Source organism: Macaca fascicularis, chromosome 11 (genome assembly GCF_037993035.2).
Source record: "Macaca fascicularis isolate 582-1 chromosome 11, T2T-MFA8v1.1".
Lineage (NCBI taxonomy): Eukaryota > Metazoa > Chordata > Mammalia > Primates > Cercopithecidae > Macaca > Macaca fascicularis.
In genome coordinates, this window is record NC_088385.1 from 42,649,643 (window position 1) to 42,668,539 (window position 18,897).

Here is an 18,897-nt window from a genome sequence, read left to right on the forward strand (position 1 = left end):
GGAAAGAAGCTTTCTGAGAAACTGCTTAGTGTTCTGTGAATTCATCTCACAGAGTTACATCTGTGTTTCGTAGATCTCTTTGCTAGACTTATTTCTGTGGAATCTGAGAACAGATATTTCGGATCCCTTTGAAGACTATAGGGCCAAAGGAAATATCCTCCGATAACAAAGAGAAAGAAGCTTTCTGAGAAACTTCTTTGTGTTCTGTGAAATCATCTCACAGAGTTACAGCTTTCCCCTCGAGAAGCCTTTCGCTAAGACAGTTCTTGTGGAATTGGCAAAGTGATATTAGGAAGCCCATAGAGGGCTATGGTGAAAAAGGAAATATCCTCAGATGAAATCTGGAAAGAAGCTTTCTGAGAAACTGCTTGGTGTTCTTTGAATTCATCTCACAGAGTTACATCTGTGTTTCGTACATCTCTTTGCTAGCCTTATTTCTGTGGAATCTGAGAACAGATATTTCGGATCCCTTTGAAGACTATAGGGCCAAAGGAAATATCCTCCGATAACAAAGAGAAAGAAGCTTTCTGAGCAACTTCTATGTGTTCTGTGAAATCATCTCACAGAGTTACAGCTTTCCCCTCAAGAAGCCTTTCGCTAAGACAGTTCTTGTGGAATTGGCAAAGTGATATTTGGAAGCCCATAGAGGGCTATGGGGAGAAAGGAAATATCCTCAGATGAAATCTGTCAAGAAGCTTTCTGAGAAACTGCTTAGAGTTCCGTGAATTCATCTCACAGAGTTACATCTGTGTTTCGTAGATCTCTTTGCTAGCCTTATTTCTGTGGAATCTGAGAACAGATATTTCGGATCCCTTTGAAGACTATAGGGCCAAAGGAAATATCCTCCGATAACAAAGAGAAAGAAGCTTTCTGAGAAACTTTTTTGTGTTCTGTGAAATCATCTCACAGAGTTACAGCTATCCGCTGAAGAATCCTTTCGCTAAGACAGTTCTTGTGGAATTGGCAAAGTGATATTTGGAAGCCCATAGAGGGCTATGGTGAAAAAGGAAATATCCTCAGATGAAATCTGGAAAGAAGCTTTATGAGAAACTGCTTGGTGTTCTGTGAATTCATCTCACAGAGTTACATCTGTGTTTCGTAGATCTCTTTGCTAGCCTTATTTCTGTGGCATCTGAGAACAGATATTTCGGATCCCTTTGAAGACTATAGGGCCAAAGGAAATATCCTCCGATAACAAAGAGAAATAAGTTTTCTGAGAAACTTCTTTGTGTTCTGTGAAATCATCTCACAGAGTTACACCTTTCGTCTCAAGAAGCCTTTCTCTAAGACAGTTCTTGTGGAACTGTCAAAGTGATATTTGGAAGCCCATAGAGGGCTATGGTGAAAAAGGAAATATCCTGAGATGAAATCTGGAAAGAAGCTTTCTGAGAAACTGCTTAGTGTTCTGTGAATTCATCTCACAGAGTTACTTCTGTGTTTCGTAGATCTCTTTGCTAGCCTTATTTCTGTGGAATCTGAGAACAGATATTTCGGATCCCTTTGAAGACTATAGGGCCAAAGAAAATATCCTCCGATAACAAAGAGAAAGAAGCTTTCTGAGAAACCTCTTTGTGTTCTGTGAAATCATCTCACAGAGTTACAGCTTTCCCATCGAGAAGCCTTTCGCTACGACAGTTCTTGTGGAATGGCAAAGTGATATTTGGAAGCCCATAGAGGGCTATGGTGAAAAAGGAAATATCCTCAGATGAAATCTGGAAAGAAGCTTTCTGAGAAACTGCTTAGTGTTCTTTGAATTCAACTCACAGAGTTACATCTGTGTTTCGTAGATCTCTTTGCTAGCCTTATTTCTGTGGAATCTGAGAACAGATATTTCGGATCCCTTTGAAGACTATAGGGCCAAAGGAAATATCCTCCGATAACAAAGAGAAAGAAGCTTTCTGAGAAACTTCTTTGTTTTCTGTGAAATCATCCCACAGAGTTACAGCTTTCCCCTGAAGAAGCCTTTAGCTAAGACAGTTCTTGTGGAATTGGCAAAGAGATATTTGGAAGCCCATAGAGGGCTATGGTGAAAAAGGAAATATCCTCAGATGAAATCTGGAAAGAAGTTTTCTGAGAAACTGCTTAGTGTTCTGTGAATTCATCTCACAGAGTTACATCTGTGTTTCATAGATCTCTTTGCTAGACTTATTTCTGTGGAATCTGAGAACAGATATTTCGGATCCCTTTGAAGACTATAGGGCCAAAGGAAATATCCTCCGATAACAAAGAGAAAGAAGCTTTCTGAGAAACTTCTTTGTGTTCTGTGAAATCATCTCACAGAGTTACAGCTTTCCCCTCGAGAAGCCTTTCGCTAAGACAGTTCTTGTGGAATTGGCAAAGTGATATTTGGAAGCCCATAGAGGGCTATGTTGAAAAAGGAAATATCCTCAGATGAAATCTGAAAAGAAGCTTTCTGAGAAACTGCTTGGTGTTCTTTCAATTCATCTCACAGAGTTACATCTGTGTTTCGTACATCTCTTTGCTAGCCTTATTTCTGTGGAATCTGAGAACAGATATTTCGGATCCCTTTGAAGACTATAGGGCCAAAGGAAATATCCTCCGATAACAAAGAGAAAGAAGCTTTCTGAGAAACTTCTTTGTGTTCTGTGAAATCATCTCACAGAGTTACAGCTTTCCCCTCGAGAAGCCTTTCGCTAAGACAGTTCTTGTGGAATTGGCAAAGTGATATTTGGAAGCCCATGGAGGGCTATGGTGAAAAAGGAAATATCCTCAGATGAAATCTGGAAAGAAGCTTTCTGAGAAACTGCTTGTTGTTCTTTGAATTCATCTCACAGAGTTACATCTGTGTTTCGTACATCTCTTTGCTAGCCTTATTTCTGTGGAATCTGAGAACAGATATTTCGGATCCCTTTGAAGACTATAGGGCCAAAGGAAATATCCTCCGATAACAAAGAGAAAGAAGCTTTCTGAGAAACTTCTTTGTGTTCTGTGAAATCATCTCACAGAGTTACAGCTTTCCCCTCAAGAAGCCTTTCGCTAAGACAGTTCTTGTGGAATTGGCAAAGTGATATTTGGAAGCCCATAGAGGGCTATGGGGAAAAAGGAAATATCCTCACATGAAATCTGGAAAGAAGCTTTCTGAGAAACTGCTTAGTGTTCTGTGAATTCATCTCACAGAGTTACATCTGTGTTTCGTAGATCCCTTTGCTAGCCTTATTTCTGTGGAATCTGAGAACAGATATTTCGGATCCCTTTGAAGACTATAGGGCCAAAGGAAATATCCTCCGATAACAAAAAGAAAGAAGCTTTCTGAGAAACTTCTTTGTGTTCTGTGAAATCATCTCACAGAGTTACAGCTTTCCCCTCAAGAAGCCTTTCGCTAAGACAGTTATTGTGGAATTGGCAAAGTGATATTTGGAAGCCCATAGAGGGCTATGGTGAAAAAGGAAATATCCTCAGATGAAATCTGGAAAGAAGCTTTCTGAGAAACTGCTTAGTGTTCTGTGAATTCATCTCACAGAGTTACATCTGTGTTTCGTAGATCTCTTTGCTAGCCTTATTTCTGTGGAATCTGAGAACAGATATTTCGGATCCCTTTGAAGACTATAGGGCCAAAGGAAATATCCTCCGATAACAAAGAGAAAGAAGCTTTCTGAGAAACTTCTTTGTGTTTTGTGAAATCATCTCACAGAGTTACAGCTTTCCCCTCCAGAAGCCTTTCGCTAAGACAGTTCTTGTGGAATTGGCAAAGTGATATTTGGAAGCCCATAGAGGACTATGGTGAAAAAGGAAATATCCTCAGATGAAATCTGGAAAGAAGCTTTCTGAGAAACTGCTTAGTGTTCTGTGAATTCATCTCACAGAGTTACATCTGTGTTTCGTAGATCTCTTTGCTAGCCTTATTTCTGTGGAATCTGAGAACAGATATTTCGGATCCCTTTGAAGACTATAGGGCCAAAGGAAATATCCTCCGATAACAAAAAGAAAGAAGCTTTCTGAGAAACTTCTTTGTGTTCTGTGAAATCATCTCACAGAGTTACAGCTTTCCCCTCAAGAAGCCTTTCGCTAAGACAGTTCTTGTGGAATTGGCAAAGTGATATTTGGAAGCCCATAGAGGGCTATGGTGAAATAGCAAATATCCTCAGATGAAATCTGGAAAGAAGCTTTCTGAGAAACTGCTTAGTGTTCTGTGAATTCATCTCACAGAGTTACATCTGTGTTTCGTAGATCTCTTTGCTAGCCTTATTTCTGTGGAATCTGAGAACAGATATTTCGGATCCCTTTGAAGACTATAGGGCCAAAGGAAATATCCTCCGATAACAAAGAGAAAGAGGCTTTCTGAGAAACTTCTTTGTGTTCTGTGAAATCATCTCACATAGATACACCTTTCGTCTCAAGAAGCCTTTCTCTAAGACAGTTCTTGTGGAATTGGCAAAGTGATATTTGGAAGCCCATAAAGGGCTATGGTGAAAAAGGAAATATCCTCAGATGAAATCTGGAAAGAAGCTTTCTGAGAAACTGCTTAGTGTTCTGTGAATTCATGTCACAGAGTTACATCTGTGTTTCGTAGACCTCTTTGCTAGCCTTATTTCTGTGGAATCTGAGAACAGATATTTCGGATCCCTTTGAAGACTATAGGGCCAAAGGAAATATCCTCCGATAACAAAGAGAAATAAGTTTTCTGAGAAACTTCTTGGTGTTCTGTGAAATCATCTCACAGAGTTACACCTTTCGTCTCAAGAAGCCTTTCTCTAAGACAGTTCTTGTGGAACTGGCAAAGTGATATTTGGAAGCCCATAGAAGGCTATGGTGAAAAAGGAAATATCCTCAAATGAAATCTGGAAAGAAGCTTTCTGAGAAACTGCTTAGTGTTCTGTGAATTCATCTCACAGAGTTACTTCTGTGATTCGTAGATCTGTTTGCTAGCCTTATTTCTGTGGAATCTGAGAACAGATATTTCGGATCCCTTTGAAGACTATAGGGCCAAAGGAAATATCCTCCGATAACAAAGAGAAAGAAGCTTTCTGAGAAACTTCTTTGTGCTCTGTGAAATCATCTCACAGAGTTACAGCTTTCCCCTCGAGAAGCCTTTCGCTAAGACAGTTCTTGTGGAATTGGCAAAGTGATATTTGGAAGCCCATAGAGGGCTATGGTGAAAAAGGAAATATCCTCAGATGAAATCTGGAAAGAAGCTTTCTGAGAAACTGCTTGGTGTTCTTTGAATTCATCTCACAGAGTTACATCTGTGTTTCGTACATCTCTTTGCTAGCCTTATTTCTGTGGAATCTGAGAACAGATATTTCGGATCCCTTTGAAGACTATAGGGTCAAAGGAAATATCCTCCGATAACAAAGAGAAAGAAGCTTTCTGAGAAACTTCTTTGTGTTCTGTGAAATCATCTCACAGAGTTACAGCTTTCCCCTCAAGAAGCCTTTCGCTAAGACAGTTCTTGTGGAATTGGCAAAGTGATATTTGGAAGCCCATAGAGGGCTATGGTGAAAAAGGAAATATCCTCAGATGAAATCTGGAAAGAAGCTTTCTGAGAAACTGCTTAGTGTTCTGTGAATTCATCTCACAGAGTTATATCTGTGTTTCGTAGATCTCTTTGCTAGCCTTATTTCTGTGGAATCTGAGAACAGATATTTCGGATCCCTTTGAAGACTCTAGGGCCAAAGGAAATATCCTCCGATAACAAAGAGAAAGAAGCTTTCTGAGAAACTTCTTTGTGTTTTGTGAAATCATCTCACAGAGTTACAGCTTTCCCCTCCAGAAGCCTTTCGCTAAGACAGTTCTTGTGGAATTGGCAAAGTGATATTTGGAAGCCCATAGAGGACTATGGTGAAAAAGGAAATATCCTCAGATGAAATCTGGAAAGAAGCTTTCTAAGAAACTGCTTAGTGTTCTGTGAATTCATCTCACAGAGTTACATCTGTGTTTCGTAGATCTCTTTGCTAGCCTTATTTCTGTGGAATCTGAGAACAGATATTTCGGATCCCTTTGAAGACTATAGGGCCAAAGGAAATATCCTCCGATAACAAAAAGAAAGAAGCTTTCTGAGAAACTTCTTTGTGTTCTGTGAAATCATCTCACAGAGTTACAGCTTTCCCCTCAAGAAGCCTTTCGCTAAGACAGTTCTTGTGGAATTGGCAAAGTGATATTTGGAAGCCCATAGAGGGCTATGGTGAAATAGCAAATATCCTCAGATGAAATCTGGAAAGAAGCTTTCTGAGAAACTGCTTAGTGTTCTGTGAATTCATCTCACAGAGTTACATCTGTGTTTCGTAGATCTCTTTGCTAGCCTTATTTCTGTGGAATCTGAGAACAGATATTTCGGATCCCTTTGAAGACTATAGGGCCAAAGGAAATATCCTCCGATAACAAAGAGAAAGAAGCTTTCTGAGAAACTTCTTTGTGTTCTGTGAAATCATCTCACATAGATACACCTTTCGTCTCAAGAAGCCTTTCTCTAAGACAGTTCTTGTGGAATTGGCAAAGTGTATTTGGAAGCCCATAGAGGGCTATGGTGAAAAAGGAAATATCCTCAGATGAAATCTGGAAAGAAGCTTTCTGAGAAACTGCTTAGTGTTCTGTGAATTCATCTCACAGAGTTACATCTGTGTTTCGTAGATCTCTTTGCTAGCCTTATTTCTGTGGAATCTGAGAACAGATATTTCGGATCCCTTTGAAGACTATAGGGCCAAAGGAAATATCCTCCGATAACAAAGAGAAAGAAGCTTTCTGAGAAACTTCTTTGTGTTCTGTGAAATCATCTCACAGAGTTACAGCTTTCCCCTCAAGAAGCCTTTCGCTAAGACAGTTCTTGTGGACTTGGCAAGTGATATTTGGAAGCCCATAGAGGGCTATGGTGAAAAAGGAAATATCCTCAGATGAAATCTGGAAAGAAGCTTTCTGAGAAACTGCTTAGTGTTCTGTGAATTCATCTCACAGAGTTACATCTGTGTTTCGTAGAACTCTTTGCTAGCCTTATTTCTGTGGAATCTGAGAACAGATATTTCGGATCCCTTTGAAGACTATAGGGCCAAAGGAAATATCCACCGATACCAAAGAGAAAGAAGCTTTCTGAGAAACTTCTTTGTGTTCTGTGAAATCATCTCACAGAGTTACAGCTTTACCCTCAAGAAGCCTTTCGCTAGGACAGTTCTTGTGGAATTGGCAAAGTGATATTTGGAAGCCCATAGAGGGCTATGGTGAAAAAGGAAATATCCTCAGATGTAATCTGGAAAGAAGCTTTCTGAGAAACTGCTTGGTGTTCTGTGAATTCATCTCACAGAGTTACATCTGTGTTTCGTAGATCTCTTTGCTAGCCTTATTTCTGTGGAATCTGAGAACAGATATTTCGGATCCCTTTGAAGACTATAGGGACAAAGGAAATATCCTCCGATAACAAAGAGAAAGAAGCTTTCTGAGAAACTTCTTTGTGTTCTGTGAAATCATCTCACAGAGTTACAGCTTTCCCCTCAAGAAGCCTTTCGTTAAGACAGTTCTTGTGGAATTGGCAAAGTGATATTTGGAAGCCCCTAGAGGGCTATGGTGAAAAAGGAAATATCCTCAGATGAAATCTGGAAAGAAGCTTTCTGAGAAACTGCTCTGTGATGTGTGATTTCCACTCACAGAGTTACATCTGTATTTCATGGATGTCTTTGCTAGCCTTATTTCTGTGGAATCTGAGAAGAGATATTTCGGATCCCTTTGAAGACTATAGGGCCAAAGGAAATATCCTCCTATAACAAAGAGAAAGAAGCTTTCTGAGAAACTTCTTTGAGTTCTATGAAATCATCTCCCAGAGTTACAGCTTTCCCCTCAAGAAGCCTTTCGCTAAGACAGTTCTTGTGGAATTGGCAAAGTGATATTTGGAAGCCCATAGAGGGCTATGGTGAAAAAGGAAATATCCTCAGATGAAATCTGGAAAGAAGCTTTCTGAGAAACTGCTTGGTGTTCTGTGAATTCATCTCACAGAGTTACATCTGTGTTTCGTAGATCTCTTTGCTAGCCTTATTTCTGTGGAATCTGAGAACAGATATTTCGGATCCCTTTGAAGAGTATAGGGCCAAAAGAAATATCCTCCGATAACAAAGAGAAAGAGGCTTTCTGAGAAACTTCTTTGTGTTCTGTGACATCATCTCACAGAGTTACAGCTTTCGTCTCAAGAAGCCTTTCGCTAAGATAGTTCTTGTGGAACTGGCAAAGTGATATTTGGAAGCCCATAGAGGGCTATGGTGAAAAAGGAAATATCCTCAGATGAAATCTGGAAAGAAGCTTTCTGAGAAAAAGCTTAGTGTTCTGTGAATTCATCTCACAGAGTTACATCTGTGTTTCGTAGATCTCTTTGCTAGCCTTATTTCTGTGGAATCTGAGAACAGATATTTCGGATCCCTTTGAAGAGAACAGGGCCAAAGGAAATATCCTCCGATAACAAAGAGAAAGAAGCTTTCTGAGAAACTTCTTTGTGTTCTGTGAAATCATCTCACAGAGTTACAGCTTTCCCCTCAAGAAGCCTTTCGCTAAGACAGTTCTTGTGGAATTGGCAAAGTGATATTTGGAAGCCCATAGAGGGCTATGGTGAAAAAGGAAATATCCTCAGATGAAATCTGGAAAGAAGCTTTCTGAGAAACTGCTTAGTGTTCTGTGAATTCTTCTCACAGAGTTACATCTGTGTTTCGTAGATCTCTTTGTTAGCCTTATATCTGTGGAATCTGAGAACAGATATTTCGGATCCCTTTGAAGACTATAGGGCCAAAGGAAATATCCTCCGATAACAAAGAGAAAGAAGCTTTCTGAGAAACTTCTTTGTGTTCTGTGAAATCATCTCACAGAGTTACAGCTTTCCCCTCAAGATGCCTTTCGCTAAGACAGTTCTTGTGGAATTGGCAAAGTGATATTTGGAAGCCCATAGAGGGCTATGGTGAAAAAGGAAATATCCTCACATGAAATCTGGAAAGAAGCTTTCTGAGAAACTGCTTAGTGTTCTGCGAATTCATCTCACAGAGTTACATGTGTGTTTCGTAGATCTCTTTGCTAGCCTTATTTCTGTGGAATCTGAGAACAGATATTTCGGATCCCTTTGAAGACTATAGGGCCAAAGGAAATATCCTCCGATAACAAAGAGAAAGAAGCTTTCTGAGAAACTTCTTTGTGTTCTGTGAAATCATCTCACATAGTTACACCTTTCGTCTCAAGAAGCCTTTCGCTAAGACAGTTCTTGTGGAATTGGCAAAGTGATATTTGGAAGCCCATAGAGGGCTATGGTGAAAAAGGAAATATCCTCAGATGAAATATGGAAAGAAGCTTTCTGAGAAACTGCTTAGTGTTCTGTGAATTCATCTCACAGAGTTACATCTGTGTTTCGTAGATCTCTTTGCTAGCCTTATTTCTGTGGAATCTGAGAACAGATATTTCGGATCCCTTTGAAGACTATAGGGCCAAAGGAAATATCCTCCGATAACAAAGAGAAAGAAGCTTTCTGAGAAACTTCTTTGTGTTCTGTGAAATCATCTCACAGAGTTACAGCTTTCCCCTGAAGAAGCCTTTCGCTAAGACAGTTCTTGTGGAATTGGCAAAGTGATATTTGGAAGCCCATAGAGGGCTATGGGGAAAAAGGAAATATCCTCAGATGAAATCTGGAAAGAAGCTTTCTGAGAAACTGCTTAGTGTTCTGTGAATTCATCTCACAGAGTTACATCTGTGTTTCGTAGATCTCTTTGCAAGCCTTATTTCTGTGGAATCTGAGAACAGATATTTCGGATCCCTTTGAAGACTATAGGGCCAAAGGAAATATCCTCCGATAACAAAGAGAAAGAAGCTTTCTGAGAAACTTCTTTGTGTTCTGTGAAATCATCTCACAGAGTTACAGCTTTCCCCTGAAGAAGCCTTTCGCTAAGACAGTTCTTGTGGAATTGGCAAGTGATATTTGGAAGCCCATAGAGGGCTATGGTGAAAAAGGAAATATCCTCAGATGAAATCTGGAAAGAAGCTTTCTGAGAAACTGCTTAGTGTTCTGTGAATTCATCTCACAGAGTTACATCTGTGTTTCGTAGAACACTTTGCTAGCCTTATTTCTGTGGAATCTGAGAACAGATATTTCGGATCCCTTTGAAGACTATAGGGCCAAAGGAAATATCCTCCGATAACAAAGAGAAAGAAGCTTTCTGAGAAACTTCTTTGTGTTCTGTGAAATCATCTCACAGAGTTACAGCTTTCCCCTCAAGAAGCCTTTCGCTAAGACAGTTCTTGCGGAATTGGCAAAGTGATATTTGGAAGCCCATAGAGGACTATGTTGAAAAAGGAAATATACTCAGATGAAATCTGGAAAGAAGCTTTCGGAGAAACTGCTTAGTGTTCTGTGAATTCATTTCACAGAGTTACATCTGTGTTTCGTAGATCTCTTTGCTAGCCTTATTTCTGTGGAATCTGAGAACAGATATTTCGGATCCCTTTGAAGACTATAGGGCCAAAGGAAATATCCTCTGATAACAAAGAGAAAGAAGCTTTCTGAGAAACTTCTTTGTGTTCTGTGAAATCATCTCACAGAGTTACAGCTTTACCCTCAAGAAGCCTTTCGCTAGGACAGTTCTTGTGGAATTGGCAAAGTGATATTTGGAAGCCCATAGAGGGCTATGGTGAAAAAGGAAATATCCTCAGATGTAATCTGGAAAGAAGCTTTCTGAGAAACTGCTTGGTGTTCTGTGAATTCATCTCACAGAGTTACATCTGTGTTTCGTAGATCTCTTTGCTAGCCTTATTTCTGTGGAATCTGAGAACAGATATTTCGGATCCCTTTGAAGACTATAGGGCCAAAGGAAATATCCTCCGATAACAAAGAGAAAGAAGCTTTCTGAGAAACTTCTTTGTGTTCTGTGAAATCATCTCACAGAGTTACAGCTTTCCCCTCAAGAAGCCTTTCGCTAAGACAGTTCTTGTGGAATTGGCAAAGTGATATTTGGAAGCCCATAGAGGGCTATGGTGAAAAAGGAAATATCCTCAGATGAAATCTGGAAAGAAGCTTCCTGAGAAACTGCTCTGTAATGTGTGATTTCCACTCACAGAGTTACATCTGTATTTCATGGATGTCTTTGCTAGCCTTATTTCTGTGGAATCTGAGAAGAGATATTTCGGATCCCTTTGAAGACTATAGGGCCAAAGGAAATATCCTCCTATAACAAAGAGAAAGAAGCTTTCTGAGAAACTTCTTTGAGTTCTATGAAATCATCTCCCAGAGTTACAGCTTTCCCCTCAAGAAGACTTTCGCTAAGACAGTTCTTGTGGAATTGGCAAAGTGATGTTTGGAAGCCCATAGAGGGCTATGGTGAAAAAGGAAATATCCTCAGATGAAATCTGGAAAGAAGCTTTCTGAGAAACTGCTTAGTGTTCTGTGAATTCATCTCACAGAGTTACATCTGTGTTTCGTAGATCTCTTTGCTAGCCTTATTTCTGTGGAATCTGAGAACAGATATTTCGGATCCCTTTGAAGAGTATAGGGCCAAAGGAAATATCCTCCGATAACAAAGAGAATGAGGCTTTCTGAGAAACTTCTTTGTGTACTGTGAAATCATCTCACAGAGTTACAGCTTTCCCCTCCAGAAGCCTTTCGCTAAGACAGTTCTTGTGGAATTGGCAAAGTGATATTTGGAAGCCCATAGAGGGCTATGGTGAAAAAGGAAATATCCTCAGATGAAATCTTGAAAGAAGCTTTCTGAGAAACTGCTTAGTGTTCTGTGAATTCTTCTCACAGAGTTACATCTGTGTTTCGTAGATCTCTTTGCTAGCCTTATATCTGTGGAATCTGAGAACAGATATTTCGGATCCCTTTGAAGACTATAGGGCCAAAGGAAATATCCTTCGATAACAAAGAGAAAGAAGCTTTCTGAGAAACTTCTTTGTGTTCTGTGAAATCATCTCACAGAGTTACAGCTTTCCCCTCCAGAAGCCTTTGGCTAAGACAGTTCTTGAGAAATTGGCAAAGTGATATTTGGAAGCCCATAGAGGGCTACGGTGAAAAAGGAAATATCCTCAGATGAAATCTGGAAAGAAGCTTTCTGAGAAACTGCTTAGTGTTCTGCGAATTCATCTCACAGAGTTACATCTGTGTTTCGTAGATCTCTTTGCTAGCCTTATTTCTGTGGAATCTGAGAACAGATATTTCGGATCCCTTTGAAGACTATAGGGCCAAAGGAAATATCCTCCGATAACAAAGAGAAAGAAGCTTTCTGAGAAACTTCTTTGTGTTCTGTGAAATCATCTCACATAGTTACACCTTTCGTCTCAAGAAGCCTTTCGCTAAGACAGTTCTTGTGGAATTGGCAAAGTGATATTTGGAAGCCCATAGAGGGCTATGGGGAAAAAGGAAATATCCTCAGATGAAATCTGGAAACAAGCTTTCTGAGAACCTGCTTAGTGTTCTGTGAATTCATCTCACAGAGTTACATCTGTGTTTCGTAGATCTCTTTGCTAGCCTTATTTCTGTGGAATCTGAGAACAGATATTTCGGATCCCTTTGAAGACTGTAGTGCCAAAGGAAATATCCTCCGATAACAAAGAGAAAGAAGCTTTCTGAGAAACTTCTTTGTGTTCTGTGAAATCATCTCACAGAATTACAGCTTTCCCCTCAAGAAGCCTTTCGCTAAGACAGTTCTTGTGGAATTGGCAAAGTGATATTTGGAAGCCCATAGAGGGCTATGGTGAAAAAGGAAATATCCTCAGATGAAATCTGGAAAGAAGCTTTCTGAGAAACTGCTTAGTGTTCTGTGAATTCATCTCACAGAGTTACATCTGTATTTCGTGGATCTCTTTGATAGCCTTATTTCTGTGGAAACTGAGAACAGATATTTCGGATCCCTTTGAAGACTATAGGGCCAAAGGAAATATCCTCCGATAACAAAGAGAAAGAAGCTTTCTGAGAAACTTCTTTGTGTTCTGTGAAATCATCTCACAGAGTTACAGCTTTCCCCTCAAGAAGCCTTTCGCTAAGACAGTTCTTGTGGAATTGGCAAAGCGATATTTGGAAGCCCTTAGAGGGTTATGGTGAAAAAGGAAATATCCTCAGATGAAATCTGGAAAGAAGCTTTCTGAGAAACTGCTTAGTGTTCTGTGAATTCGTCTCACAGAGTTACATCTGTGTTTCGTACTCTCTTTGCTAGCCTTATTTCTGTGGAATCTGAGAACAGATATTTCGGATCCCTTTGAAGACTATAGGGCCAAAGGAAATATCCTCCGATAACAAAGAGAAAGAAGCTTTCTGAGAAACTTCTTTGTGTTCTGTGAAATCATCTCACAGAGTTACAGCTTTCCCCTCAAGAAGCCTTTCGCTAAGACAGTTCTTGTGGAATTGGCAAAGTGATATTTGGAAGCCCATAGAGGGCTATGGTGAAAAAGGAAATATCCTCAGATGAAATCTGGAAAGAAGCTTTCTGAGAAACTGCTTAGTGTTCTGTGAATTCATCTCACAGAGTTACATCTGTGTTTCGTAGATCTCTTTGCTAGCCTTATTTCTGTGGAATCTGAGAACAGATATTTCGGATCCCTTTTAAGACAATCGGGCCAAAGGAAATATCCACCGATAACAAAGAGAAAGAAGCTTTCTGAGAAACTTCTTTGTGTTCTGTGAAATCATCTCACAGAGTTACAGCTTTCCCCTCAAGAAGCCTTTCACTAAGACAGTTCTTGTGGAATTGGCAAAGTGATATTTGCAAGCCCATAGAGGGCTACGGGGAAAAACGAAATATCCTCAGATGAAATCTGGAAAGAAGCTTTCTGAGAAACTGCTTAGTGTTCTGTGAATTCATCTCACAGAGTTACATCTGTGTTTCGTAGATCTCTTTGCTAGCCTTATTTCTCTGGAATCTGAGAACAGATATTTCGGATCCCTTTGAAGACTATAGGACCAAAGGAAATATCCTCCGATAACAAAGAGAAAGAAGCTTTCTGAGAAACTTCTTTGTGTTCTGTGAAATCATCTCACAGAGTTACAGCTTTCCCCTCAAGAAGCCTTTCGTTAAGACAGTTCTTGTGGACTTGGCAAGTGATATTTGGAAGCCCATAGAGGGCTATGGTGAAAAAGGAAATATCCTCAGATGAAATCTGGAAAGAAGCTTTCTGAGAAACTGCTTAGTGTTCTGTGAATTCATCTCACAGAGTTACATCTGTGTTTCGTAGAACTCTTTGCTAGCCTTATTTCTGTGGAATCTGAGAACAGATATTTCGGATCCCTTTGAAGACTATAGGGCCAAAGGAAATATCCACCGATAACAAAGAGAAAGAAGCTTTCTGAGAAACTTCTTTGTGTTCTGTGAAATCATCTCACAGAGTTACAGCTTTACCCTCAAGAAGCCTTTCGCTAGGACAGTTCTTGTGGAATTGGCAAAGTGATATTTGGAAGCCCGTAGAGGGCTATGGTGAAAAAGGAAATATCCTCAGATGTAATCTGGAAAGAAGCTTTCTGAGAAACTGCTTGGTGTTCTGTGAATTCATCTCACAGAGTTACATCTGTGTTTCGTAGATCTCTTTGCTAGCCTTATTTCTGTGGAATCTGAGAACAGATATTTCGGATCCCTTTGAAGACTATAGGGACAAAGGAAATATCCTCCGATAACAAAGAGAAAGAAGCTTTCTGAGAAACTTCTTTGTGTTCTGTGAAATCATCTCACAGAGTTACAGCTTTCCCCTCAAGAAGCCTTTCGCTAAGACAGTTCTTGTGGAATTGGCAAAGTGATATTTGGAAGCCCATAGAGGGCTATGGTGAAAAAGGAAATATCCTCAGATGAAATCTGGAAAGAAGCTTTCTGAGAAACTACTCTGTGATGTGTGATTTCCACTCACAGAGTTACATCTGTATTTCATGGATGTCTTTGCTAGCCTTATTTCTGTGGAATCTGAGAAGAGATATTTCGGATCCCTTTGAAGACTATAGGGCCAAAGGAAATATCCTCCTATAACAAAGAGAAAGAAGCTTTCTGAGAAACTTCTTTGAGTTCTATGAAATCATCTCCCAGAGTTACAGCTTTCCCCTCAAGAAGCCTTTCGCTAAGACAGTTCTTGTGGAATTGGCAAAGTGATATTTGGAAGCCCATAGAGGGCTATGGTGAAAAAGGAAATATCCTCAGATGAAATCTGGAAAGAAGCTTTCTGAGAAACTGCTTGGTGTTCTGTGAATTCATCTCACAGAGTTACATCTGTGTTTCGTAGATGTCTTTGCTAGCCTTATTTCTGTGGAATCTGAGAACAGATATTTCGGATCCTTTGAAGAGTATAGGGCCAAAAGAAATATCCTCCGATAACAAAGAGAAAGAGGCTTTCTGAGAAACTCCTTTGTGTTCTGTGACATCATCTCACAGAGTTACAGCTTTCGTCTCAAGAAGCCTTTCGCTAAGACAGTTCTTGTGGAACTGGCAAAGTGATATTTGGAAGCCCATAGAGGGCTATGGTGAAAAAGGAAATATCCTCAGATGAAATCTGGAAAGAAGCTTTCTGAGAAAAAGCTTAGTGTTCTGTGAATTCATCTCACAGAGTTACATCTGTGTTTCGTAGATCTCTTTGCTAGCCTTATTTCTGTGGAATCTGAGAACAGATATTTCGGATCCCTTTGAAGAGTACAGGGCCAAAGGAAATATCCTCCGATAACAAAGAGAAAGAAGCTTTCTGAGAAACTTCTTTGTGTTCTGTGAAATCATCTCACAGAGTTACAGCTTTCCCCTCAAGAAGCCTTTCGCTAAGACAGTTCTTGTGGAATTGGCAAAGTGATATTTGGAAGCCCATAGAGGGCTATGGTTAAAAAGGAAATATCCTCAGATGAAATCTGGAAAGGAGCTTTCTGAGAAACTGCTTATGTTCTGTGAATTCTTCTCACAGAGTTACATCTGTGTTTCGTAGATCTCTTTGCTAGCCTTATATCTGTGGAATCTGAGAACAGATATTTCGGATCCCTTTGAAGACTATAGGGCCAAAGGAAATATCCTCCGATAACAAAGAGAAAGAAGCTTTCTGAGAAACTTCTTTGTGTTCTGTGAAATCATCTCACAGAGTTACAGCTTTCCCCTCAAGATGCCTTTCGCTAAGACAGTTCTTGTGGAATTGGCAAAGTGATATTTGGAAGCCCATAGAGGGCTATGGTGAAAAAGGAAATATCCTCACATGAAATCTGGAAAGAAGCTTTCTGAGAAACTGCTTAGTGTTCTGCGAATTCATCTCACAGAGTTACATGTGTATTTCGTAGATCTCTTTGCTAGCCTTATTTCTGTGGAATCTGAGAACAGATATTTCGGATCCCTTTGAAGACTATAGGGCCAAAGGAAATATCCTCCGATAACAAAGAGAAAGAAGCTTTCTGAGAAACTTCTTTGTGTTCTGTGAAATCATCTCACATAGTTACACCTTTCGTCTCAAGAAGCCTTTCGCTAAGACTGTTCTTGTGGAATTGGCAAAGTGATATTTGGAAGCCCATAGAGGGCTATGGTGAAAAAGGAAATATCCTCAGATGAAATATGGAAAGAAGCTTTCTGAGAAACTGCTTAGTGTTCTGTGAATTCATCTCACAGAGTTACATCTGTGTTTCGTAGATCTCTTTGCTAGCCTTATTTCTGTGGAATCTGAGAACAGATATTTCGGATCCCTTTGAAGACTATAGGGCCAAAGGAAATATCCTCCGATAACAAAGAGAAAGAAGCTTTCTGAGAAACTTCTTTGTGTTCTGTGAAATCATCTCACAGAGTTACAGCTTTCCCCTGAAGAAGCCTTTCGCTAAGACAGTTCTTGTGGAATTGGCAAAGTGATATTTGGAAGCCCATAGAGGGCTATGGGGAAAAAGGAAATATCCTCAGATGAAATCTGGAAAGAAGCTTCTGAGAAACTGCTTAGTGTTCTGTGAATTCATCTCACAGAGTTACATCTGTGTTTCGTAGATCTCTTTGCAAGCCTTATTTCTGTGGAATCTGAGAACAGATATTTCGGATCCCTTTGAAGACTATAGGGCCAAAGGAAATATCCTCCGATAACAAAGAGAAAGAAGCTTTCTGAGAAACTTCTTTGTGTTCTGTGAAATCATCTCACAGAGTTACAGCTTTCCCCTGAAGAAGCCTTTCGCTAAGACAGTTCTTGTGGAATTGGCAAGTGATATTTGGAAGCCCATAGAGGGCTATGGTGAAAAAGGAAATATCCTCAGATGAAATCTGGAAAGAAGCTTTCTGAGAAACTGCTTAGTGTTCTGTGAATTCACCTCACAGAGTTACATCTGTGTTTCGTAGAACACTTTGCTAGCCTTATTTCTGTGGAATCTGAGAACAGATATTTCGGATCCCTTTGAAGACTATAGGGCCAAAGGAAATATCCTCCGATAACAAAGAGAAAGAAGCTTTCTGAGAAACTTCCTTGTGTTCTGTGAAATCATCTCACAGAGTTACAGCTTTCCCCTCAAGAAGCCTTTCGCTAAGACAGTTCTTGCGGAATTGGCAAAGTGATATTTGGAAGCCCATAGAGGACTATGTTGAAAAAGGAAATATACTCAGATGAAATCTGGAAAGAAGCTTTCGGAGAAACTGCTTAGTGTTCTGTGAATTCATTTCACAGAGTTACATCTGTGTTTCGTAGATCTCTTTGCTAGCCTTATTTCTGTGGAATCTGAGAACAGATATTTCGGATCCCTTTGAAGACTATAGGGCCAAAGGAAATATCCTCTGATAACAAAGAGAAAGAAGCTTTCTGAGAAACTTCTTTGTGTTCTGTGAAATCATCTCACAGAGTTACAGCTTTACCCTCAAGAAGCCTTTCGCTAGGACAGTTCTTGTGGTATTGGCAAAGTGATATTTGGAAGCCCATAGAGGGCTATGGTGAAAAAGGAAATATCCTCAGATGTAATCTGGAAAGAAGCTTTCTGAGAAACTGCTTGGTGTTCTGTGAATTCATCTCACAGAGTTACATCTGTGTTTCGTAGACCTCTTTGCTAGCCTTATTTCTGTGGAATCTGAGAACAGATATTTCGGATCCCTTTGAAGACTATAGGGCCAAAGGAAATATCCTCTGATAACAAAGAGAAAGAAGCTTTCTGAGAAACTTCTTTGTGTTCTGTGAAATCATCTCACAGAGTTACAGCTTTCCCCTCAAGAAGCCTTTCGCTAAGACATTTCTTGTGGAATTGGCAAAGTGATATTTGGAAGCCCATAGAGGGCTATGGTGAAAAAGGAAATATCCTCAGATGAAATCTGGAAAGAAGCTTTCTGAGAAACTGCTTAGTGTTCTGTGAATTCATCTCACAGAGTTACATCTGTGTTTCGTAGATCTCTTTGCTAGCCTTATTTCTGTGGAATCTGAGAACAGATATTTCGGATCCCTTTGAAGACTATAGGGCCAAAGGAAATATCCTCCGATAACAAAGAGAAAGAAGCTTTCTGAGAAACTTCTTTGTGCACTGTGAAATCATCTCACAGAGTTACAGCTTTCCCCTCAAGAAGCCTTTCGCTAAGACAGTTCTTGTGGAATTGGCAAAGTGATATTTGGAAGCCCATAGAGGGCTATGGTAAAAAAGGAAACATCCTCAGATGAAATCTGGAAAGAAGCTTTCTGAGAAACTGCTCTGTAATGTGTGATTTCCACTCACAGAGTTACATCTGTATTTCATGGATGTCTTTGCTAGCCTTATTTCTGTGGAATCTGAGAAGAGATATTTCGGATCCCTTTGAAGACTATAGGGCCAAAGGAAATATCCTCCTATAACAAAGAGAAAGAAGCTTTCTGAGAAACTTCTTTGAGTTCTATGAAATCATCTCCCAGAGTTACAGCTTTCCCCTCAAGAAGCCTTTCGCTAAGACAGTTCTTGTGGAATTGGCAAAGTGATATTTGGAAGCCCATAGAGGGCTATGGTGAAAAAGGAAATATCCTCAGATGAAATCTGGAAAGAAGCTTTCTGAGAAACTGCTTAGTGTTCTGTGAATT